Below are 27,081 nucleotides of genomic sequence, written 5' to 3' on the forward strand. Positions count from 1 at the left end.
GATTTGGGGGGATTGGGATTGCCCAAAGGGTGGAATTCTGAGCCTTCCTCTATCTTCCACCAATTCTGCTCCACACAGCTTTTGAATATTGGGGTTTTATCTAAAATGTTTTTTTCCAGAAAGAGAGAACCAATATGGCAATATGTTAACATTTCTTAAATATAGGCAGTGTGTGGGTGTGTGGTTTTCTATAATATCTACTATTCTGGTTTTCTCTATTTAAAAATATTTATTAATTAAAAATTAATGTTCCAAAAATGGTTTTTAGAAATAACTCCACGGGTTTAAAAAGTGGTTTTGAACTTCCTTGCTGTTTCATGTCATGCACAAGGTGGGGCTATTTGGCACACCTTTTGCATATGGGCATAACCACAAGAGGAACTCTACCTAATAAAATCAAATATTTTGACCTGGTTATTTGTACCCTCACGATAACCTGAAATAAATTTCCTTTTCAAAACAAAACTAAACTAAAGTAAACTAAACTAAAGAATGAGCAATATTGACAATGCTTTGTCTAGTGGATTATTTTGATTACACTGAGGATTTTGAATGGATGCAAGCATGGCGGGAAAGTGTCGTTGTTATAACCCCACTAGCCACACTCTAGTAGCAACCACGCAGAGATCCATTTGTGCAGGTCCTCTCCTGATTTCTGCTCTACTTTTCTTCCAAAGTAATAGAATTTTTAGACAGGCATATGAGTAATCAGAAAAGGTGTATGTTTTCAAGGCTTATCTTTACAACAAGTTTTGACCACGTAAATGCATTTAGCCTAAGTGTGTATTTGGAATATCAAGTGGTAGCTCACTGGGGCCTGCCATAGGAGATGGTTGCTTCGTGCGTTTGCCCTTTGAAGAGAAAAAAGCTTTATCAGCCAGGCAGACGACACTCCAATGTCTCTGACATTCACTTTCCTCCATAGGCAAATATAGATATGACATCTGGAACTCAGTCTTAGATTATGAATGGAAGCCATACCTGAAAAGAGGAGGGGAAAGAGTATTTTGAGTTTGTGTTGTTCATAACTTGACATAGCATTTTAATTAGTTTTATAAGGAATGAAATTCTAGCTAACATGTGCAGCAGGGTTCTCAAACTAATAACCCCTATATCATCTATCTGGTCCATAGAGAAACTTTTTTTTTTTTTTTAATAAAGAGATTTTTACCTAAATATTTCATTATAGAGCTTCTCTTGGAAAAGTAGTTAACTCTAGCAACATTGAGGGCACATTCTCACACGTCCCAACCATGGCAAAACTGAGGAACAGCAGACCCATCTGAAAAAGGCCAGAGACTTCAGATCGCCAGTATCGCTGTGTCTCCTGCTTCCGTCTGCTCCCCCGTCAGAATCCTCAGAGACTTGTGCACACAGCGAAGGGGTCAGCTGGACCTCTTTCAGATGCAAGGTGCCCCTTGCATTTCAGGAAAAAAGTGTCATGATCCCGACTACAAGTCTACATTCTGTGAAATGCTAATGTTTTCTAGGAGATTTCTGGAAATCCCTCAAATGGGATCTAGGTTTTTAGGAGGCAGTTTCAGTTAGTGTCTGTTCTATACTGTGTTGACACAGGCAGGAAACTGATGACTTTGTGAATATCCAGAGTCATCCCAGACAAGCAAAGTCACCTTTGCAGTGGTGTTAATAACATATTGGGTCCTATGTTTCAAACATTTTGTTTTGTATTAGTTTTTAAAGTTCTCCACAACCTCTCTTGCTACCCTAAAAAGAATTTCTCTTGGCACTTCTGTCATAGAAATTTCTCATTTTCCCGGGTCTTCTCTCTCTGCAACTCCTTTCTGTCCTTTGTTCTTTCATCTGCTTCCTCTCTCTTCAGTAGAAACACACACACACATGAACACACATACGCACACACACATGCACACATGCAAACACACACACACACACAGACCAGGTCTTCTCTTGCTATCAGCCGAGAGCCCTCGGAATCTCATCTTCTTTTTCTACTATTGTAACTATTTTATATGCTTGTTTATTTTTCTTGAGCAATATAAGCCTATTCTACAATGAATGCTGGAAGCAATTTTCAAGATGATATATGCATTTTTTTCTGCTTACCTGGTAAAATATAAAGCTCATTGTCTGCCTTCCTTGCAACACTGGTTACACGTGTGAATTGTGAATTATGTGAGTAGTCACTGTAACATAGGATGTTTTTTCCTTATTTCAAAATACTAATAAGAAGATACAAGTGTTTTTGTTACATGGGGATATCTTGGATAATGGTTAAGTCAGGGCTTTTGGTGTGACCATCACCAGAACAGAGTTCATTGTGCCCCAAAAGTAAGCTTTTATCTCACACCCGCCCTCTCTCTCCTTGGTTTCTCGTGTTCTCTGCATCACATTGTGCTCGTGTGTACCCATCTACTACCTTCCACTTCTTAGTGAGAACATGTTGACACAGGGTTTCCTGCTCAAAGCTGGAAAGGGATCCCCATTTTCTAGGCCTGGAAAAACAGACCACACTCTCTGGATGCAAGCTGGAATTCATCTGGGGGACCCCTCCTGGAGTGGAAAGCATTCACCCTGATGCTTTGCCCGGGACAGGAAGTGTGAGGACCACATTAGAGATCTAAAAATAGACCTGCCATTCAATCCTATAATTCCTCTAGTAGGTATATACCCAGAAGACCAAAAATCACATTATAACAAAGATATTTGTACCAGAAAGTTTAACATTATAACAAAGATATTTGTACCAGCCCAATTCATAATTGCTAAGTCATGGAAAAAGCCCAAGTGCTCATCAACCCACAAACGGATCAATAAATTGTGGTAAACCTACACCATGGAATATTATGCAGCCTTAAAGAAAGATGAAGACTTTACCTCTTTCATGTTTACATGGATGAAGCTGGAACATATTCTTCTTAGTAAAGTATCTCAAGAATGGAAGAAAAGGTATCCAATGTACTCAGCCCTACTATGAAACTAATTTATGGCTTTCACATGAAAGCTATAACCTGCTTATAACCTAAGAATAGGGGGAAGGGGGAAGGGGATGGGGGAGGACGGGTGGAGGGAGGGTGATTGGTGGGATTACACCTGCGGTGCATCTTACAAGGGTACATGAGAAACTTAGTAAATGTAGAATATAAATGTCTTAACACAATAACTAAGAAACTGCCAGGAAGGCTATGTTAACCAGTGTAATTAAAATGTCTCAAATGGTCTATAAAACCAGTGTAGGGTGCCCCATAATCGCATTAATGTACACAGCTATGATTTAATAATAATAATAATAATAAGACATTCATTCAAAGCTGATCAGCACAGGCAGGATATTTTCTGTCACCAGCTCTTGGCCAAATGTAACATGGGTTCCCTAGACCTCCCTGCTCATAGGCAGTATATAACCCCCCAGACAAAAGACCCAAATGGGGTCTTCCCACTGGGAACTTCTCTCCCCTCTGCTGCCATGGCTTTGTTACCCTTCTCTCTGTGTCCTTCTCTGTAAAATAAACTTTGTCCTGTCACTTACTCTCAGGGCCTGGGGTTTCATTCTTGAATCTCGAGACCAAGGGCCCACGGCAGAGAGAAAAATTCCTGTAACTGATATCAGACTTTCGCTCTTCAGTAGGTTCTTGGTCTCGGTGATTCAAAGAATGAATCCATGGACCACAGATCAGTGGTAAGACAGGATTTATTTACAGAAAAGAATACAGAAACGCCAGAGCTCCTGACAGAGAGAGAAAACCCAAGTCGGGAGAGAAAAGCTCTCTCTCTCCCTCTCTGTCTGTTTGTCTCGGGGCTCTTTGTCTAGGGGTATATATAGCTTCATGGGACCCTCGGTAATCACATTTAAGGGGGCTTGGTGGTTACATTTAGCGTGTCTGGGACATGTTTGGCCCTCGGTAATTCACATTTAGCATGTCTTGGTAGTTATATTTACTGTGTCTGGGACAACTTGTCTGGGACATGTCTGGGTCATGTCTGGGTCACAAATGAATGGCTACAATCCCTTTCATTCCCAGGCCTAGGAAATGGGGCTCCCCTGCCTACCCTCCAGCCCATTGTTTCTGCTGCTCCCTGTCACATCACCAACACCACCAAGGCAGAGGCCGCTGGTCCAGGACCCCCAGCTCTATCAGCTGGCAGGCATGCCACTTGTCCTGTATCATAACAACATGTTTGGTTTTCTATTTCTGAGATATTTCACTAAGGATAATGGCCTCTTGTTCCATACAAGTTGCTGCAAACAACACTGTTTCATTCTTTGTTATGGCTAAGTAATACTCCATGTGTGATGACATTTGAAGAAAAGTTTGAATCTGTCACAGGGACCTGTAGAGGGAAGACCAAAGTTTACACAGTAAATCAGACGGGCCATGACCACGTGTGGACAGCCACTAGCACCTCTCTTCTGCCTGAGGTGTGTGTTGACAAGAGAATCCCAGGACATCTGAGGAAGATGTATAAACATTGTTTGTAATAAAGACTTTGAAACCTGAGATAGTACAGAAATGAATTCTAGACTTAAATATCTTAACTCATGACATTTTGAAGATAGAATTTTTTATTCTATCTTTGCAGAATGATGGATTTTCTTAATCTCCTATCCTTAAAAATGTCCATTTTTGCCAGCAATGAAAGCAGCTGCTGTATAGGATAATGGTCACGTGTAACCAGGGAATTTTACATTGGTTATCTTGGCAAAATCTTTTGTCTGATTTAGTAAAGAGCTCTTGGAGTCTGTCTTTTTGAAACCTAGCATAATACGAGTTGAGACATGGCAATTTCAACCCATTTCAATCTCCGCAGTGTTCTTCTAGGACCTAAGATAATGAAATATGTTCCACTTGAGTCTCCCTACACAACAAAACAATCTAGCCAGATAGTAAATTAAGTAGTATATTATAAATTATGTAGCATGGAATGCCAGTGTGAGACCTGGCCACCATAGATAATTAACCAGGAGTAAACACTAAGAGTGTCTATAATCTCCATTCAGATACTTCAGGGAGCAGAGAGAAGAAGAATAATATTTTTTTATAATAATATATTTATGTTTGAATTTAATATGTCAGTCTTGAAAATGTACGTCCTGATTGACTAAATATTTAAGTAATATTTTGCTGGAATATCAATGATCTCAATTTCGTAGTGGTTTAACCCAAATTCTGAATTTAATGTCAGTTTTATAAAACACCTAAATAGTACGGACAATAGCTAATTGTTATGTGCCCTCACAAATTAGCCACTAAAGAGAGAAACCATTCTACAAACCTACAGATATCCCAGAAAATTTGAGAGGGTAACAATCATAAAACCTTAGGATTTTGTCGTATAGTTCCTGTGGATATTTTTTTTCCTTTATTCTTTAATACCTCTCTTTCCACTTCTTTATTCCTTCCTTTCAAAATTCCATAATGAATATTCACTCTGTCTTAATCCAGACACCAACAAAAAAATCACAACGATATGTACTGGTGTTTTCCGTTATTTGATTCTAAGATAATTTTTTATCTATAGGCATGTTTGCCTTACAAGAACAGTTTTTTATTAGGATATGGGCACAAGGAGTGTGCTATTGTTTTACAAATAAATGGAATGAATACTCATTGACTTGTAAAATAATACAATTAAAAATTATTTCCAAATGTTATCATTTCTGGTATTGTTTCTAGTGTGTAACACGTGGCAGTCACTTGCTGTCCTCTTCTCATTGTCTTGTAACAGAATATATGTAAATTAAGGCACAATGGCTCATACCGGTACTCTCAGAAATTTAGGAGTCTGAGGGGGAGGATTGCTTGAGGCCAAGAGGTCAAGACCGACTTGCTTAACATAGCAAGGCCCCATCTCTACAAACAATTTTTAAAAAAATTAGTAAGGCATGGTGGTGTGCACTGGTAGTCCCAGCTACTTGTGAGACCGAGGCAGGAAGATCACTTGAGCCCAAGTGTTCAAGATTATGGTGAGTGAGCTACAATTATACCACTCCACCCAGCCTAGGTAACAAAGAAAGACCTTATCTCAAAAAATAAAAAATAAAATAAAATAAATAATAAATATTGTTAAACTATCTCTGGACACATGGATAAAGGCAAAAAATAAATAAATTATAAGAGGTTTTCTAATACTTGGAATTATGGCTTGTTTAGCTCACCTAGAGTCATTGTCCCACCTTTTAAATTCCTATTAGCATACGAATAACTCTAAAGTGCTTTATAAAAACAAAAAATCATTACATTATCCCCAAATTCTAACAACTCTATGCACAATGACAACTATTAGATCTGATCCCTAACAATACCTTTGTATAACAAAGCAATTCAGAAGACCACCCCCAGCATTATTGACTTACAGATTATTCTTGTACTTGTTTTGTATGCATAGTATAAATATTAGTAAGAAATTCTAATTCCCAGTCAAACTGTTTTAAAGCTGTACCTTTGGTATTTAGTAATTCTAAAAGAATAGGAAGTAAACATGTAATTTCAAACTAATACTTAACTTTGCTAAATGTATTTCTTCTCACGAGATCTTTTACCTTTAATTTTTTGAGTATATGGGAAATACTCCCCAAAACTTTATCATACCCAAAACTTTGTTTCTAAGAGTTTGGAGAAGAGAAGGAATTCACTGAAATTCTGTCTTACAATTATTGTGCTAATACTCTATCAAGAGGCATATATAATTCATATGCTGGAGCCTTGCTAATCCATTATCCTCAAGATGCACACACTACAAGACTGAAACACATTCATAGCAAGTTCTTTCCAGTCTCTTGGATAATAGACCCTGTAGACATAATCTAAAAGAGACTCTCCTTCTGCTGAATTTTCTATTTTAAAAGATTTTGTAATGCTGGAGTTCTAATGTAGTTTGAACACATTTTTCCTATTAATAAAATATTTCTTCCTTCTTTCAGACAGCTAGTCATTGTTAAGGCATATTAGTGTAGTAGTTGTAGAAAACACATTTTGGTACACCCTATCCAATTAAAATTTATTAATTACCAGAAAGTTTTAAGCCAGTTATGATTATATAAGAACTTTAACTGTTTACCAGTGTCCTTAAGCCACTTATAGAGACTAACTTGTGAATACCCTGATGTAAAAAACAGTTCAGAGTTCTAACATATATCTTGTGTTTCTTCCTAAGCAAGAGAATAAAAAACAACTCTCAAATTCAACACCCCTCTGAGTTAGGGTTATTTAGACTTAGGAGGCTTTTTAAAATTTGCAGGTATAAAATGCACACACACACACACATATAGAGAGAGAGAGAGAAAGTTATGCCCCTTTTCAGGGAAGTGTTGTATTATTAAATAGGTTTATGAACTTCCAAGGAGTTAAGGATTTCACTAATAACCATGAACATATCCTGAAAAAGATTACGAAGAACCTTCAATGCAATTATAAATCATAATAATTGTTGCATTAAAAAATTAAGAGAACATTGTCTGGAAATGGCACACTCTACAGGAATGTCTTTCCTACTCAATTTCCGAGAAGACAATCTCAGAGAGCTGAAAGACATTAAAGACTTACAAATACAATGCTGCCTTATGCCATTGTAGAATGTGAATAACAGAATCATCTTTTCCTTGGTTTGGTAAACAATGTGCAATCTCCTTGGATTCAGGTCAAAATGGGTTAAGATATTCATATTATAGTAGTTCTATCATATTACTAATGGTTGTTTATAAGTCAGCATCAAAAGATAAATCATAGCAATAACAAATTAACGAATCAATAACTATTTAAAAAATTAAAGGCATATCAGTAGGAATTAAAATGTATTGGGTTGTCAGAAAATTTTTAACATAAATTCAACACTTAATCCTGTTTATTATTATTTTGTTTAATAAAGAAGTTTCATGAGGGGGTACCATATATAATAGCTAAATTTAGAATGTTTGTATTTTTTCTCAACATCTTCCATACTGAGAAAGCCTAGAAGTAGCTAAGAATTACATTGAAAGTTACATAGTCATCAGCTATAGAATGGTCATCAGCACATTTATCCTCAGTAGTTTATTGCCTTTTTATGTGATACTTTCTAGTTTTGAACTAAGATTTCAAATGCATATAAAAGAAGCAACACATTTACCACCAAATTGTGCAGACATGACAATCAAAAACATCACAGAATAGTTGGGATCAATAAACCATTTTACTTTTGAACTCACAAAAACATGGCCATCTTTCAAGGCTCTAAAAATATAAATGAATAGACAGAATATCACATTGCTTCTGAGTTCATATCAAATTCACAGTAGATGAAAAGATCAGATCCAGGCAAATCCAGGCAATTTTTTAAAAATTTTAATTTCTGAGGCTCACCGTAAACCTTTTTTATCAAACCTCACCTAAATGTATGTTTAAAACTAAGGCAACTTGTTTTACATTCATCATTTTTGTAAGTCCTGATTTGGAATAAGTTTTATTTTAAAGCATTAATGAAGTGATATCCTGAATACAAATTCTTATTTTTTAAAAACTTATAAACAAATCATCCATGGATGAACTATACTAACGTTTATGATTGCAATGGGTGGCACTTCAGCAACAAAGGCCCCAATTTCCAAAGAAAATGTAGGAGCAAAGAAAAATGGTCTTACTAAAGTAGAAACTAAATCAACATCTCAGGAGCATTTTTTTTTAACTATAAATGGAACATTAGAAATGAGAGTATCAATCAACATCTTTTTTTTTTTTTTTTTTTTTTTTTTTAATTTGGCCAGGGCTGGGTTTGAACCCGCCACCTCCGGCATGTGGGACCGGCGCCCTACCCGCTGAGCCACAGGCGCCGCCCTCAATCAACATCTTTGTGGGATTTTATTAATTCTGTCAGTCTACAAAATGCAAGGTTAGTACTAATTATGTGCCTAGAACTGTGCAGAGGCTTAAGTGAGCAAGGTCTTTGCCTTCAAGATGACAAGAAAGAGATACATCCATTTTTGCAAATAGGAAACAATTCTGAATATATTCTTGTCTCCCTACTTATTACAATCCCATTTAAGCAAGAAGGGAAGCTAAGCATTGATGGGTTAGGATATGAATAGCTGCAGGGACTCAAGTAACAGTAAGAACAATGCTCATAAATTAATCAGAAGTCCAGATAAATAGGGAACTGTAATATGGCCTGAGGACTATCTTTAAGATCAGAAAAAAATAAAGAAAGAAAGAAAGAATTTGGAGTAAGGGAATACCATATATGACATGTTATCTAACCATCAAGTAAAATATCACTCCTTTCCCATATTGAGATTGGTCTCATCTAATTTAAATTGATTTAAAATTCTATTGTATCTCAATATTTTGTTCAATTATTATATATAGACATATATGCCATATTGGCCTTTAAAACTATACTACATTGATTCTGATAAATTTTAAATTCTAAAGGGCACTTTTGGTGGTAAGGAAGCAATTTCAATTAGCTGTCCAATGTCAGGCTGCAAACTTTAATGTAGATGTGGGTAGCTGAATATAGGGGACATGTATGTGCCCATGAACTTGAATAGGTTTTCAGAGACGTCTGTGTAGACAATGGGAACAGTATTTGTTTTTAAAAAAGGAAAAAGAGGGATCTAAATATGTTGAAATAATCAATGGCTATACAATAATATAAAGAAATTGAATAGATTTGTCAGCATGTCAGTCAGAAATGAATTACAATTGTGGTAAAGAAATAAAGGTAAAAGAAATTTCTCTGAGGAAAAGAACCATGCAAAATAAAAGCATTAGTGTGACATACAGTTTACAGAAATTCTCCTTGTGGAGATTAAAGTTTATGTTTGTTGACAGTACTACAGGAATATGTCACACAATGTAAAAATGATCATGCCATAACCACTTCTTTGCTGATGGCTTGATTTTACAGGCAGTGATCTCCATTAGATGGAATTCAACATGCATTTCTATCTACTGACATTAGCCAGAGTAGGGTGCCTGCATGGACAGATACAATTATTTGAGACCAAACCAGTTTCTGCTATGAGATTTTTTATGCTGTGATACCACGACAGCCAGTCCTACTGCTCATACATTAGAATGACTTTAGGAAAAATGAACAGAAATTGAATTATTTACATTTTGTTTTACAGATGTCATTTATATCCAGCTATGGAGACTGACATAGGCTTCCTGATTCTCAGAAAATTGAGGCCTACTAGAAAAATTAATAATTATGTCAAAATATCTCAATTCATAGGAGGAATAGCTTGCATTGACTGGGCACTTATGTGAAGAGAACTTGTTTTACTTCCTTTGATTCTCTAATATTTATATTCCAGGTGTGCATTGATAATCTTTATTTTACAGATGAAAAAATGAAGCTTAGGCTAAATATACAAGCAAATCAAAAACTGTTAAAAAGTAAATGAGAAATAGAAACCGGCTTCAAAGTCTACCTGACCCTAATGAAGATAACAAAATAGGCCCAAGCCATCAGGTACTAAATATGTCACAGATTCAGTGTAACTCGGATGGTCACTGCAACTTTAAATCACTTCTCTTGGGTGGATGTTGGTTTTGACATACATTTGCAGGAAAAGATCACAAACAATTAGCACATGTCTGAAGTATAATCATCAGAACAATACAGATTTATTTGTTGTACAGCTTTCTCTTGGGCTTAATTCCCAACTCATCTACATTAATGCTGATGGAACTTGCTTATGAGGAACACAGATCTAACCAATCTTAAGAAATAGCAAAAGTTTTTGCTACTCTACTCCACTACATACCACCATTTGTGGAAATATTCACAAAACTCAGTATTTGGGCAGACATGTACTGGCAAAGTTTAACAAATGACTCTCAAAAAAAGTATGCATGTATATTAACATATATTTAAATGCAAATGTTTAGTATGAAGGCTGTAAGAGGTAGGACATAAGATACACATAATAATAAAATATGTGATACCCCTTATTGCAAATTTCACACCGCCTGAAGAATGTTTCCTTGATTTTTGGTCAAACTCAGGTATCTGTTGTCAAGCTATTGGTTGCAACTGAGCTATTGGTTGCTACTGTAGTGGTTCTGACATAAATATCGGTTTTTAATTTTATTTACATTAATGAGTAAGAGAACAAATACATATGTTACAATTTCACTGATTCATTGATGTCTTGAGCAATTTCTTTGCTGAATCAAAAAATTATTTTACGATATTAAAATAATATCCCTCCATGTTGTCTCTACCATAAAGGACTGTAGTAGGTACATACATGACACACTTTGAATCTTTGAATTTGTCTGCATTATTTGTATTTTCTCCTTTGCTTTCTTAAGCCTAAAGGTCAGCCACTGCAGCTCACAAGGTAAATTCAGCCCACTACCTGTTTTTTGTTTTTTGTTTTAATTAAATCCTAGCTGTGTACATTAATGCAGTCATGAGGTACAATATGTTAGTTCTACATACAATTTGAAATATTTTCATCAAACTGGTTAAATAGCCTTCACGGCACCCTCCCAGTTATTGTGTTAAGACATTTATATTCTCCACTTAGTATTTTTCACATGTGCCCTTGTAAGGTGCACCATAGGTTTGGTCCCATGGATTACCCTCCCTCCACCCATCCTCTACCTTGCCCTCCCCTCCTGCTCCCCTTTCCTCTTCTTCTTGGGCTATAATTGGGTTATAGCTTTCAGATGAAAGTTATAAATTGGTTTCATAGTAGGGCTGAGTATATTGGATACTTTTTCTTCCATTCTTGAGATACTTTGCTAAGAAGAATATGTTCCAGCTCCATCCATGTAAACATGAAAGAGGTAAAGTCTCCATCTACCTGTTTTTGTAAGTAAATTTTGGTTAGAATATTGAAAGCCTATTTGTTTTTGTATTGTCTATGTCTGCTCTAATGGTAGAACAGCAGAGTTGAATAGTTGCTTCAGAAAACATACAGTGCACAAAGCCCAAAATATTTACTCTCTGGCCCCATGCAGGGCACATTTATGGTCAACAAAATAATAAATCAAGTCCTGATATATAATCTGTTGCTGATTTTCATAGTGTTAATAGTTCCACTGTAACTGTTTTAAACTACCAGTATAAAATCACTGAGTATTAAGTTGGGGAGAAATGTTCAGCGGCACCCCCATTGTATAGAATTTATATGGTACCCATGCAAGAGGCATAAATAAGCCCAAGAACATAAAAGTAAAATGTGGTAAAGTCGTTACATAGTTGTTGTGAATTAAATTGTATCCCCCTAAAAAGATATATTGAAGGTATAAAACCCCTGGTACCTGTGAATGTGACTTTATAAGTTAAGATGCCATCGTACGGGATTGGCGGGGGTAAGGGGTGGGGTGGGGAGCCCTAAATCCAATAGCTGGCGTCTTCATAAGGAGAGAAAGATTTATTGACATAGAGGAGACTCCAGGGAGAAGGCCATTTGAACACAGAGATTGGAGTAAAGCTGCCACAAACCAAAAAATGCCAAGGATCAGTGGCAATCCCCAGAAATTAAAAAAAGGAAAACAAAACTGTCCCCTTGAGCATTCAGAGGGAGCACAGGAACAACTTGACTTCAGGCTTCAAGACCCCAGAACTTATGATTTGGGGTCATGAAATAGGGAAGTACAGAGTTTTGAGTATGTATTCCTTTTTTAAAAAATAAAATTAATTTCATTGTACATTTATGCAATTTAATTTTTAATAATGACCATGTGTAACAAATTTGCAGAATTTCTGAAAATTTAACCAACTCATGAGCCAGTTTGGGCTGATTCCAGCACACCACTCTTCAAATGATGAGTAATGACAAGGCTACATTTGCCCCTGAGGGAGGAAGGGAGTGAGAGCCTGGGATTTCTTCTAGCCTTCCATGTCTCTGGCAAACCAGTTTTATAAAAGTGGAACACCACAATGAGAGATTTCAGGGAGAAAGTAAGGGCCAGCATTTGCTGTTGAAGGTTTAATTCTTGGATATGATTTGTCTGAAAGGAACTTAAGAACAAGTTCACGTCATGGGCTTGAGGGATGAGAGTTAACTGAGAAATCCACCTGACAGGGTTGCCTGTTTCAGTCAAGACCAGCTCAGGTAGCTCGTGGGACTGAGCCCCGCATGTGAGCATCTGTCAGTCCAATCTTGTACTACAAAATGGAGATGTGAAATAAATGATAAATTTAGAAATGTAAAGGTTTAGAAGTTTCTAAAGTAAATTATGGATTGCCTAATTTTCTTGTGTTATTTCCAAAGAGTATCTTTTTCCCAATTGTGGATATGTGGTGAACCTTAGTAATATATTTCTCTTACACCCATGAACGTAAGCATTTCGCTTTAGTAGCACTTTGGGTTGTATCTGGCCCCTCCTTTACCAAAGGGATGCACATTCTATGTCTCATTATATTAAGTTTGAAGCGTGAACACCTAAACCTTAGTAATGGTTTAGGTGTTCACGCTTAGACAAGCTTGTCTAAACCTTAGACAAGTTTACTAAGGGAATCACATTAAGCATAAATATGTATTAGATAGGAGTATAAATTAAGTTCTTTGTTATTAATTAAGTGAAAGATGCATATTTTATTCTCTCACATTTTTATCTGTTTCTATTCAGTGGTGAGAGACACTGATATTGACTAACACTGTGAAAGTCAGATTTCAATCACTTGAAAGTTAGATTTCCGGTTTCCCATTGGCAGACCAGCTTCTAACTCCTCAAAAACAATGCTATGATTTTATATTTTACCAGTAACGATGGGAGATTCTGATCAACAGGTTATCTCCTTGTAGAGAAGCCTTTTGGTGTGCTAAATATTTGGATTCTTGTCCTTTCTCTTCACTCCTATTTTGGACCAACAATATGATGAGTTCATTATCATCATCTTCCTGGTTGCTCTCTGGGCTTGTTTTGGACATTTATGGAAACACTCCTTGAGTAACATAAACGCTGCCTGTCACAGAGAGGCTGCCCTGACTCTATAAGGAGGGAACCCTGCCCTGTGCTGCATACTGTACGCTGCTCTTCTACTACTCCACTAACAGCAATGCTGTCGCTTCAGATACCACGCTCAAGGGAGTCCGACATTTAACAGGTGAAATCAGGTCACCAGCTAATATCTTGATGCATAGAACGATACTGCTACATCTCATGGAGTGGAAAAAATTTTATAACTAAAATTTCATATTTCACACTTTCAAGTTACCTTACAGTATAATAGGAAAAGTGCTGATTGGGTAAATTAAAATAATCCACCCTGCCTCAGAGGTTTGCAGTCAAATCCCTGACAAGGACAGCAAGACGCAAAAAGAGACTTTTTCTCAGAATCGAAATGACTAGTTGACGAACTAGTCATGACGTGGGCCATTTTAAATGTTTCTGAACAAAATGATGAAGGAAAATGTTTATTCAGTTTAGTTTGTGTTTTTTAACCAAAATAGGAATAAGAGCGTTGGTACTGTTTTTGTCATGGACAATTTGTGATATTATAATTTGATAGACTGCAATTCAGTGGTGGTATTCATATAAGAGCATCAAATTGGCTTTCATACTTTAATTTCCATTGTTCTATTAAATTTCAGGATCGCTAGGAATAAAGAGAAAATTACGCACAAACTTTCTCTCTCTCTCTCTCTCACACACACACACACACACACACACACACACACGTATTTCCACCCTTGCCCCAAAGACACATTTTAATCAACTCTAATTTCTACTCATGTTGGACTGTAGTATCCATTTAATGTTCTAGGCATGATTTCTGGGCACTTTCCTATTGTTTTTAGTCACATGGAGGGAGCTCAGAAGAAAACTGCAACTGAACAATATAATTATGTTCATTGGCAAGATATGTCCTCCTCTAGCAAAAAAAAAGGCCATCTTCAGAATGGGTACCAGTTCTTAGAAAATGACATTTGAATTCCTCTAGGTTGAATGTTGAAATAGCTAAGATGCTTGAGGAAACCACTCTTAAGGTTTATGTTCAAATTAGATTTTTATAAAGTGGCATGATGCACCTAAGAAAAATGAAAACATATGTCCATTAAAGCCTTGTGCAAGGATATTCATAGCAGCTTTACTTGTAACAGCTACAACTTGGAAACAGTCTACAAGAAAAGGATGTTATTATGGTATATTTACTGATAGAAAGGAATACTATAGGAATACTACATATGGGTAGCAAAGAAGAAGGAACTATATATATGTTAGTCTCAAGGATATAATGTTGAGGGAAAGAAATACACTCAGTAGGCTATATATTCTATGTTTCTAGTTCTACAAAATCTAGAATAGGCAAGGCAAATTGATGATGAAGAAAATCAGAAGAGTGCTCTCCGTGATGTAGAGGAGTGGGGACTGTGAAGGGGCACGAGAGACTTTCCGGGGGTGGTGGAAATGCCATACATGTTATTAATCATGTAGGTTATTGAGTGTATATATTTGTGAAAATTGATGTGTTCTTAAGATATATGCATTCACTCTGTGTAAATTATACCTCAGTGGAAAGTCACCAAGTGCTTTGAAGAAAATAATGATTTATTAACAGTTACTTTTTTATACATAATAATTTGCCTTCCTCCAATTCTCTTAATTTTTCAAAACATAATCTTATCTACTATGGTAGTATAGTATAGTATAGTACTTTTTAACCATAGTACTAGAAGTACTAGAAATATGTCTCTCCACTTAAACAGTGATTTCACTGGCAGATTCTGTGTGATATAACTGTTTTAGAAGTCTAGGGTCTATGGGAGGAAGGTTTAGATGGTATCTTTGGTTAAATTCAGTCTATTTCAACTCTTGGTACAGTAACAGCTACCCATCCTCCATCCCTCAGCTTGCACACAGATTGCAGAACAAGCCTGGGCAAAAAAAGACCCATTTTCCAAATAACAGGGATCTGCATTCCTTTTTTTTTTTTTTTTTTAAGTTTTATTTATAGGACACTACAAGATATGAAATTCCACATAGAAATAAAAAACTCATTCAGAGGACAGGCTCCATTCTGCATGTACAGTTTTGAACTGTTCAAGTATAGTTTTGTTATAAAAAGTGCTACAATAACAAACCACAGTTAAAAAGAGTTCGTAGTAGAGAAATAGTAAGACAAACTTATACCAAACGCAGTACACGACAACTTTATGCCTGAGCTATACAATCTAAAAGTTAAAAGTCCCAGGAGTCCCATCCTGAACTTGGAACATACAGCCTTCAGAGGTAGTTTCTGGTACTACATTTTGATCCTCCTCTTCCTCTACAGAGAAATACTTCTCAATCAAGTTTAATGAAGCCTTGTACACAGACTTACTGTCATGGTTTTGTAGAGCTTCAATTTTGTCCAAACCTCCACATTCCTCAATCATTATACTAAGTTTCTCACTTTCACCTAGTTTTTCAGCAGCCTGAAAGATTTTTGAAAGGGCATCCAGAATAATTTTGGTATTTTTTGCAGTTAAGAGGTTCATCAACAGTTCTATTATGCCACAATGAACATGGTGTACTTCTGTTCAGCTCTTCCACCACTTGTATAGTTGGTCACAGCCCATACCACTTCCATTTGTGTCTTAAAGTCTGCCTTAGCAAGAACACCAACAAGTAATAGCCTAGTCCAGGATTTACAACATGCTGTATCTGGTCCTGACAGCCAGCTGTGATGTTTGACATCACCCATGTAGCTTCCTTTTGAATATTAATTTTGGGGTTGGTCAGCAGGCTGGGAAAGACAGTAAGTTCTCTTGCATCAATTACAACTTGAGTCTGTTCATTTGTCCCAGTGACAATATTCCCTATGGCTCTTAGTGCAAGAGTCACAATTGGCAAATTGGTAGCTCCCCAAAGCTTCATGAGTTGGGGCACAACTCTTATTTTCACAACCATTTCAATACATTCATTTGGACCAGCAAGTATCTTCTTATATCTCTGGATCTTCGTGATGCAGGGGACGCACTAAGGTAGGAAGAATCTGCTCCACGGCATCTAACACAGGATTCTTGTTGCGACGAAAGTTTGAAAGTGTCCAGGATAGATTACATAGGTGACCGCATGATACAGATGACATATCAGGAATAGTTAGAAGAGCCAACAGTGGGTCAACTGCACCATACTTGATAATCAAGTCTGAACACCAAAACCGAACACCACCAGCAGTGTTTCCTAGAGCCCACACAGCCTGCTCATATCAGTGAGCAAGGGGAGAAGCCAACAGAGAAATGATGTGGAAATAGCAACTCCATCTACCCCAGTCTCGGTCTGTTCTGAAGTCCCAGAAGCAATGTTTGTTAGTGCCTAAGCAGATTCAAACTGAATGGAACTGTGCTCAGTTCTGCCCACGAAGGACGCAAATTTGGGGATGAAACTGGTCCAGATTTTGTTGTCTATGGGAGGCTGTTTTTCTCTAGAAAGTAGTTTATTGGCAGCTTGAGTAGCTTGGAGCTGGTTTTCCATATTGGTGCCATTTATACCAATGACAATGTCATCCATGGACCAATTTACCATATCCTGGTTGTTTCAGTTTTCCTGTAGTAGCATCATCAGGAAACAAACTTACATTTCTCCTTTTCAGCATCTGGTTATCCTTTTTAGCTTTCTTCAACTGCACAGTAACTTCTGTTTGGCGTCACCTCCTTTCTGTACCATCTTTGCCCTTGTTCTTGAACCTGTTAAGTTGGGCAGCTGGTGGATTAGCATTCTTACTGGTGACCATGGTTATGAGACAAAGGGAAAATCAGCTGCACAGCTAGCTCAAGGTTTCACAGGAGGTGGTGTGGGACTCAGAGGATCGAGGTCAGCTGCCCTGGAAACGTCCACTGCAGCTCAGCCAGAACACGGTGTTGGGATCTGTATTCTGATTAACGATTTCTGCTCCTGATCACAAAGGTGCAGACAAAGAGGCAGGGGCCATTGTTGTTAAGCCTCCCTCCTCCCATCCTTGCAAGTTGAACTTCCCCTCTGACTGAAATTACTTCCAGGGAATTTAAAGGACCAATAACGTTTTGCCTTTCTTTTTTTTTTTCTCTTTTTTCCGCTTTTGGGAGCCAGACGTCAAAGATTAGGATGTTGAAAAGCAATTGCACATATGTAAGAAATTACGAAGTCAGTATCCAAGCACAAGGAAGGTACAGCCTCTGAAAACACCAGAGAAAATCTCAAGTTTACTCTTCAAACTATTCTTCTATACTGATACTTTGTTGCAGCCTGAGCAGCACAACGAGATATTATCTCTTCAAAAAATTAAAAAGAATAGCTGAGTGTGGTGGCACTGACTGTAGCTATAGTTACCGAGGAGACTGAGGCAGGAGATCACCTGAGCCTAGAAGCTGGAGGCTGCAGTAAGCTATGATCATGCCATGGCAGCCCAGTCTGGGCCCCAGAGCAGCACTCTGTCACTCAAAAAAATATTTTTTTAATGAAAAAAAAAAAAACAACAGGCATAATGGCTCAGATTTATAATCCCAGCATATTGGGAACTCAAAGCAGGAGGATCCCATGAGGCTAAGAGTTTGAGACCAGCCTGGGCAATATGCAAGACTCAGTCTCTCTATACATAAACCTTAAAAATTAGCAGGGCGTGGAGGTGCATGCCTGTAGTCCTAACTATGTGATGGGTAAGGCAGGAGGATTGCTTGAGCCCTGGAGTTTAAGGCTATGCAATAACCTATAATCACACCACTGTACTCCAGCCTGGACAATAAAGTGAGAGTCTTTCTCAAAAAAAAAAAAAAAAAAAAAAAGAGTGAGATACTGACACCAAGACAGACATGTAAATCATTAATGGAATAGAAGAGAGAACCAGGTTTCTCCATACTTCCTTCCAGAAAGGTTGTACTAGTTTGCAGTCCCACCAGCAGTGTAAAAGTGTTCCCTTCTCTCCACACGCACGCCAGCATCTGCAGTTTTGAGATTTTGTGATGTGGGCCATTCTCACTGGGGTTAGATGATATCTCAGGGTTGTTTTGATTTGCATTTCTCTAATATATAGAGATGATGAACATTTTTTCATGTGTTTGTTAGCCATTCATCTGTCGTCTTTAGAGAAAGTTCTATTCATGTCTCTTGCCCATTGATATATGGGATTGTTGGCTTTTTTCATGTGGATTAATTTGAGTTCTCTATAGATCCTAGTTATCAAGCTTTTGTCTGATTGAAAATATGCAAATATTCTTTCCCATTGTGTAGGTTGTCTCTTTGCTTTGGTTATTGTCTCCTTAGCTGTACAGAAGCTTTTCAGTTTAATGAAGTCCCATTTGTTTATTTTTGTTGTTGTTGCAATTGCCATGGCAGTCTTCTTCATGAAGTCTTTCCCCAGGCCAATATCTTCCAGTGTTTTTCCTATGCTTTCTTGGAGGATTTTTATTGTTTCATGCCTTAAATTTAAGTCCTTTATCCATCTTGAATCAATTTTTGTGAGTGGGGAAAGGTGTGGGTCCAGTTTCAGTCTTTTACATGTAGACATCCAGTTCTCCCAACACCATTTATTGAATAGGGAGTCTTTCCCCCAAGGTATGTTCTTGTTTGGTTTATCAAAGATTAGGTGGTTGTAAAATGTTAGTTTCATTTCTTGGTTTTCAATTCGATTCCAAGTGTCTATGTCTCTGTTTTTGTGCCAGTACCATGCTGTCTTGAGCACTATGGCTTTGTAGTACAGACTAAAATCTGGTATGCTGATGCCCCCAGCTTTATTTTTGTTACAAAGAACTGCCTTAGCTATATGGGTTTTTTTCCGGTTCCATACAAAACGCAGAATCATTTTTTCCAAATCTTGAAAGTACGATGTTGGTATTTTGATAGGAATGGCATTGAATAGGTAGATTGCTTTGGGAAGTATAGACATTTTAACGAAACCTCAAAGCACTCAAGCTAGACCTCCCATTTGATCCTGCAATCCCATTACTGGGCATCTACTCAGAAGGGAAAAAAAATCCTTTTATCATAAGGACACTTGTACTAGACTGTTTATTGCAGCTCAATTTACAATCGCCAAAATGTGGAAACAGCCTAAATGCCCACCAACCCAGGAATGGATTAACAAGCTGTGGTATATGTATACCATGGAATACTATTCAGCCATTAAAAAAAATGGAGACTAGGGTGGCGCCTGTGGCTCAAGGAGTAGGGCGCCGGTCCCATATGCCGGAGGTGGTGGGTTCAAACCTAGCCCCGGCCAAAAAAAAAAAAACCAAAAAAAAAAAAAAAAAAAAAATGGAGACTTTACATCCTTTGTATTAACCTGGATGGACGTGGAAGACATTATTCTTAGTAAAGCATCACAAGAATGGAGAAGCATGAATCCTATGTACTCAATTTTGATATGAGGACAATTAATGACAATTATAGTTATGGGGGGGGACAGAAAGAGGGAAGGAGGGAGGGGGGTGGGGCCTTGGTGTGTGTCACACTTTATGGGGGCAAGACATGATTGCAAGAGGGACTTTACCTAACAATTGTAATCAGTGTAACCTGGCTTATTGTACCCTCAATGAATCCCCAACAATAAAAAAAAAAAAATTCAGCACTAATAAACTGCAGAAAAATGTGAACAAATAATTGTTATTTTTATCTTATTCTATACTTTAAAATGAATGGCTCTAATAATTTTGTTTTAAATAATTATTGGAATTTTAGTGAGATAAGATTTTGTTTTCCTTAAGAAAATATTCTATGAATATCAAGAGAAATTTATTTTTCAAATGTCTTATCAGCATCTATTAGTATACTTGTTTACTTTTTTCTCTATTAAATTATTGCTTTATAAAATCAAAAAAAAAAAAGAAGAGAGAACCAGAAATAAACCATCATGTATGTGTCAAATGATTTTTAACAAGTGAAAAAAAGACAAAACAATGGGGATTATCAACAATCGTGCAGTGAAAACTGGATGCTCACATGAAAATGAATAAAGTCATATTCTTACTTACGATATATAAAATTTTAGTCAAAATGAATTCCTGATGTGAATATAACAACGAAAACCCTAAAGCTCTTAGAAAAAAACAATTTCATTAAATAATTTTAAATGAGCATGCATTGAAAGACGTAATGAACAAAGTAAAAAGCAGCCTACATAATGTAAGAAAATATTTGCAAATCTGATAATGGATTAATATCCAGAATATATTTGAGAACTCCTAAAATTCAACAATAAAGATGCAAACAACCAGTTCAAAGATGGTGAAAGGATTTGAATAGATAATTTCTCCAAAGAAGATGTACAAATGGCCAATAAAGACATAAAAAGATGTTCAATATTATTAATCATTAGGAAAATGAAAAGTAAGACTAGAATAGAATACTACCTCATATCCATTAAGACGGCTACTGTAGAAGAAAAGGCAGAAAATAAATTTTGGGAAGAGTATGGGGAATTTGAACACTTGTGCTCTCTTGGTAGGAAGGTAAAATAGTATAGACGATGGAAAACAGAATGGTGGTTCCTCAAAAAGATTTAATAAAGAATTACCATGTGAGTCAGCAATTATACTTCTAAGTATATACCCCAAGGAACTGAAATCAGAGTCTGAAGGAAATATTTGCACATCCATGTTCATGGCATCATTATTCATAATAACTAAAATGTGGTTGCAGCTCAAATTTCCTCTAACAGACGGATAGATAAGCAAAATGTCTTGTAGACACACAACGGAACAGTTTCAGCCTTCAAAGAGAAAGAAATACTGGCATTTGCCACATGAATGCATCTTTAGGACATTATGCTGAGTGAAAGAAGTCAATAACAGACAATTACTGTATGATTCCACTTAGAATAGACAAAATCATATAGATAGAAAGTAATATGGTATCCTGCAGGGCCTGTGAGGGGGAGGGATTGGGGCATTACTGTTTAATGGGGATAAGACACCAAGTTTCAGTTTTGCAAGATGGAAAGAGCTCTGCAGATAGATGGCGGTGGTGGTTACACATCAATATGAATGTGCTTTTTGCTATTTTTAAGGGTGTGCTTAAAAAATGGTTGATAGTTTGCTCCTGTGCTATTGGCATTAAAAAGAATGGTGGATAGTAAATTTGACGTTGTATGTATTTTGCTATAATTAAAAACATTATGGGAAAAAAGAAAGCACAGATTTTATCTCTTCTTTATAAAAGAAACCAAATCTTTAAGGAGGCAGGGGAATTACTTACATTATACAGAACTAGAGCAGAACTAGAGCTCAAATTTCACAGTCCTTTCATTTTTGCTTTAATCTAGACTGAGTCTGCTGAAATAAATATACCTTACTTACAAATGAAAGGTAGAAACACATGGTGGTGCTCATTCTGACTTAACTCACACCTCTTCTTAGTTAAAACCTGAGAACAAATAGAGCAATATTTTTTTTATAAAAGTTAATTTATATTCTGCTTTTAAGGTCTATACATTAATTTAATGACAGAAAATGTCTTCCAGAATAAGAATATGCAAAAAAATCCCTGAGTTAAGCTATAGAATGATTCCAGCAGCAAAGTTTAGTAGAGTGGTGTTGACTACCAATTTATTTCCTACCTTTTGGGTTAAATACCATTGTTTTTAATTACTTGAATCAAAATCCCAAATATATGCAATTTTTGTCTGTTTCTTTTTTAATTATAATTATCTATTTAAAGACCACATGGAGAGTTTTCCATAGTTGGAATGTAACCCCATGAAAAAAATATACAGGAGCTATCTATGGTATTCACCTCCAAACAAAATTTCTAAATCAATATTCTAATGGATTGAAGAGGAAGCTTATAAATACCCCTTCTTGCAACATAAACAATACACCTACACAAAGATAAGGAAATAAATGTGCAATTTTTTTTTCCATGTAGAAAGTTAACTTCAGGAATGTTGATTGAATATGTTAGCTTAAAAAAAAACCCTCAGTAATGAAAAACAGGCACCTACATTTGATTATATGTTTGCTCTATATCATTTAAACTTTGTCTGAAAGAATCATTTCTTAGTGAGATGTGTTGACTCCAAACCATTAAAATAATTATCTTATTTTTAACATGTCATTTATTATTTTTTAAAACTAGGAAGTGTTGAGTCTCCCATGTAAATACGGGTATCTACTAAAGACTTTATATCTTATCTCATTTTCTTCTTTCAATTGCCCTATAAGTTTGGCAAAGTTATTATCCTAATATTTCAGATAAGAATATTGAAGCTTTAAAAATGTGTCACTTAGGGCAAGTTAAGCAGATGGCGAGCTAAAGGAACAGGATTTATACCTAAGCAGCTGGATCTCAGAACCCTCACCTTGAAGTATTATTTTATGCTATCCACTGGGCAGAAGCTTTATCCATAAATAGAAAAGTAGGAGACATTTCCTGGAAGAGTTGCCTCTGTCAAGCTTGTTTTAAAAGGAGAGGGAGTCGGGCAGTGCCTGTGGCTCAGTTGGTAAGGCGCCAGCCCCATATACCGAGGGTGGGGGGTTCAAACCCGGCCCTGGCCAAACTGCAACCAAAAAAAAAAAAATAGCCGGGCGTTGTGGCGGGCGCCTGTAGTCCCAGCTACTCGGGAGGCTGAGGCAAGAGGATCACTTAAGCCCAGGAGTTGGAGGTTGCTGTGAGCTGTGTGATGCCATGGCACTCTACCGAGGGCCATAAAGTGAGACTCTGTCTCTACAAAAAAAAAAAAAAAAAGGAGAGGGAGTCACCCGTTTTCATATTTCACTGTGACTCCTAAAACAGCACAAAGCCTGGTATTTTCCTTGTCTGAATTTGTTTCGGTCTATATCTGTGATAAAAGACACAAACTCAGGTGCTAAAAGGAATAATGAATGGTGGAGCACACGCATGAAGAGATGTTGCTGTGGAGAGGAGCGTGGGGGGCATCCTTGCTCAGTCTCCTTTGTTCACTCAAGCCTGGGGAACAACCGCCTGATTAAAAATGAGGCTAGTGAATGACGCTCCATGATCATATCAATGTACACAGCTATGATTTAATAAAGAAAAAAAAATGGACGGTAGTTAAGTTACCCAGTGGTAACTTGAGAATTTGAATTTATTTACTCCAGTGGTAACATGGGAATTTGAATTTATTTACTCTAATGACTCTACCTCTGTCTCCCCGAAATTCCTCTCTCTACATCCTCATTCATGCAGGATTTTACCCCGCAGAGAGTAGCAAGATAGCTGTAGCAGTTTCAAACCTCATAATCATGATTAATCCTTTCCAAACAAAAGGAGAGGGATAGCTGAGACGTTTCTCCAAAGATGTAGGAGGAAGAAGCTTTTCCAGAAACCCCAGAAAATATCTCCTCACATCTTATTAGCCCATATTTAATCATGTGTCTTAGAAGGAGCACATTTCTGGCAAAAAGGAGAATTCGGAAACCAAGGGGGTCACCTTTGCTGGAATCCTAAAGACCGTGTGAAGTCGGATGTCTAAACTGTCATGGTTCTGCCGGGAAGAAGAGAGAAGGAATGGATGTCGCTCGCCAGTGTTTTCTACATCCCTGCTTAGCTCCAGCCGATTTTTATTTTCAGGTATTTGGAGGGCAGATCTTTTGGGTTTCCTTTCCAAGAAAAAATTTGACATTTTATGGGAATCACTTCTTGTTTAAAAATAACTGCACAGCCCAAAAAAAGAGTGTCTTTAGATGAAGTACAGCCTATGGGGTACAGCAACACCTGCTCCAAGTTGTGGTGGGATCTAAAATTGGGTGACGTTAAACCGCAAATTATTGAGAACCAGAAAACTCTGAGGAGACACAGAGGCCAGCATTTGATCCATGGTATTGCCAAGGAAGGGATTCTAGGCAATTGCCAGAAATGGAGCTGAAATCAACTCTACAGAAAAGCAACAAAAAGGACTATAAGAAATGACATACACTGGGCAACCTGACAGCATCACCAATGATTTTTCCCAGTATCCTTTTATATAGGCTGCTGCTTTTGCCCCATCACACTGAACCTACCATAAAAGTATTACTCTAAACCTAACATACAATCCATAAACTTCCTGCAAAAACTAAAATCAATTTGTGTGCCGTTATGCATTATCCCAAGTCAACTTAACAACTCACTACTCCAACGATCCATATGATTGCCCCATTCTTACCACCTTCCTTCTATTATGCATTGAGTTTTTATTATCTGCGAATAATATAGGTCCTAAATTTGATATATATTAACTTGTTAACCTTATGAGATTGTTTTTCTCATTTTACAGATGACAGCACATGACTTCAGAAAAGTCAAACGAGTTGCCTAAGGTCAGAAGCCTTAGGGATTGATAGAGCCAGAGTTTAGTTCCAAATCTGCCAGACTTCAAAACATGCATATTTTATTACAAAGGTATTTTGCCTTGACTGCCCAGATTCCCAGAACCACCACTAAGACGGAAGTGAGCATGATCCCATCACACTGTTTGAGAAGAACTAATGTTAGCGCCATGACTGTGAAATACACCTTCTGGGGGAAAAATGTATTTTGTAAAATTTTTGCAGCAGAATAAGCTAAATAAACTACCCTGTTTTATTACAGGGTACACATGTAAACACATAGACCATGCATGGGTATCTGCTTTATAACTTTCCTGTCTTTTTCTTCAATACTTTGCTTTGATCCTACTCCAATATTAACATGTTAACTAAGGAGCTAAGCAGATACTTACTGAGAGCGCAATACTCCCAGGACTCAATTATAATTTTCTTCTTTTTTAATTTAATTTTTTATTAAATCAAAACTGTGTACATTTATGGAGTACAATGTGAAGATTTGATATACAATGTGTAATGCTTAAATCAAACAGATTAATATAACCATCACCTCACTTATTTTTTGTGGTAAGACATTTATAATTTACTCTTAGTTGTTTTGCAGTTGTAATTCCCTAAGCATCATTTAGGTATTTCAGGTAGCCCTGCTTCTTATTGCCCAGAAATCTTGCACCCCTTCATCTCTTCTTCCTACTTTCAATGAAACAATAAATGGGAAAACTTTAGAAGAAAATTTTGAACACGGCCTTTTGACTGAATCCAAATTTTACAGAACAAGTCCTTTCAGAAAGGGATTTATTCTGTGATGTTTGGATTTGGTCAAGGGAGCACCCTTGAGGTTCAGGAGAGCCACATGTGGCCTCGAGGCAGTAGGTTTCTCACCCCCAGTTTGGAAGATTTCTCTTAGTTGCAGAGGCTTGGAAGCTAATGGTGAATGGAGATAAAATGCTTGGCCTTGTTTTTGTTTTCTTACTTTTTTGTTTTTGTATTAATTCTCATTTGTATTTGGTTAATATTTTAGTTATTTAGAGTGAAGAATCAGTCTTCTTTCTTTGTCCCTCTCTGTGTTGTGTGTATGTATAGGGCAGGAATCCCATTCTAGTGAATTGTCCTTGAAACTAGACACTAGAAACTAGAAGTATCTCCCTCTTCTTTAGCACTTTCCAGCACTCAACACTGTACCTTGCCCTTTGTAGATTCTGAACATACATTTTCAAGATGGTTACATTTGTCGTATTTCAAAATGTGTGGGTTGATTATTAAAAATTATAAACACGAGCTATGTGATATCAATTTTAACCACACATTGTTTTTTGAAAAATCTATTCTTAACATGTACAAATTCTTTTCTTTTTCCTTTAGTACTTTTTGGGGTGAAATAGTACAGTGAAAACTATGTGTCATTTTTGATGTGGAAAGGAAAGCCTCACCCTGCAAGGAAGCTGTCTAGAGAATCTATAATGAGAACAAAATAAACCACCTCATCCTGGCTCTCAGCATCACGGCTCTTGATGACTTAGGTTTCCTTCACAATCAAGTACAAATGAGTCTGTGTCTTTAAAAAATAAAGCTCATTTTTTATATGAGACAGTTTATAGTTTATCAAAAAGCTGCATTAAGGTGTTTAATAAATCATGCTGCATACCATTCAGGGACAAGAAAGCACAATTGTCTAAAATAAAATACACAAGCAATACAAGAAAAACACAGATTCTAAGTATGATATACAATGTCCTTATGAATTAATCAGAAAATATTTAATGGTCTACCAAGTTTAAACTAGTAAAGAAAAAGACATAGTTTTTTTCTTTCCTGAGCAAATATACAAGATCTGGCTGCTAGAAGATTTCGCTCAAATGATAGTATTTAATTGATTTTAATTTTTTATGGTTTAGTAATAAATGAATTAACACTCCCCACTACAAAAGCTACTTTGTCTTAAGGCA

The 27,081-nt window shown here is 36.8% G+C and overlaps 1 pseudogene; it reads right to left on the reverse strand.

Annotated features, from left to right (window-relative positions):
- Positions 1-16,090: 16,090 nt before the first annotated feature.
- LOC128568564 (importin subunit alpha-1-like) lies at positions 16,091-17,411 on the reverse strand (annotated as a pseudogene).
- Between the last annotated feature and the right edge of the window lie 9,670 nt (positions 17,412-27,081).

The sequence above is a fragment of the Nycticebus coucang genome, chromosome 17 (genome assembly GCF_027406575.1).
Source record: "Nycticebus coucang isolate mNycCou1 chromosome 17, mNycCou1.pri, whole genome shotgun sequence".
Taxonomy (NCBI): domain Eukaryota; kingdom Metazoa; phylum Chordata; class Mammalia; order Primates; family Lorisidae; genus Nycticebus; species Nycticebus coucang.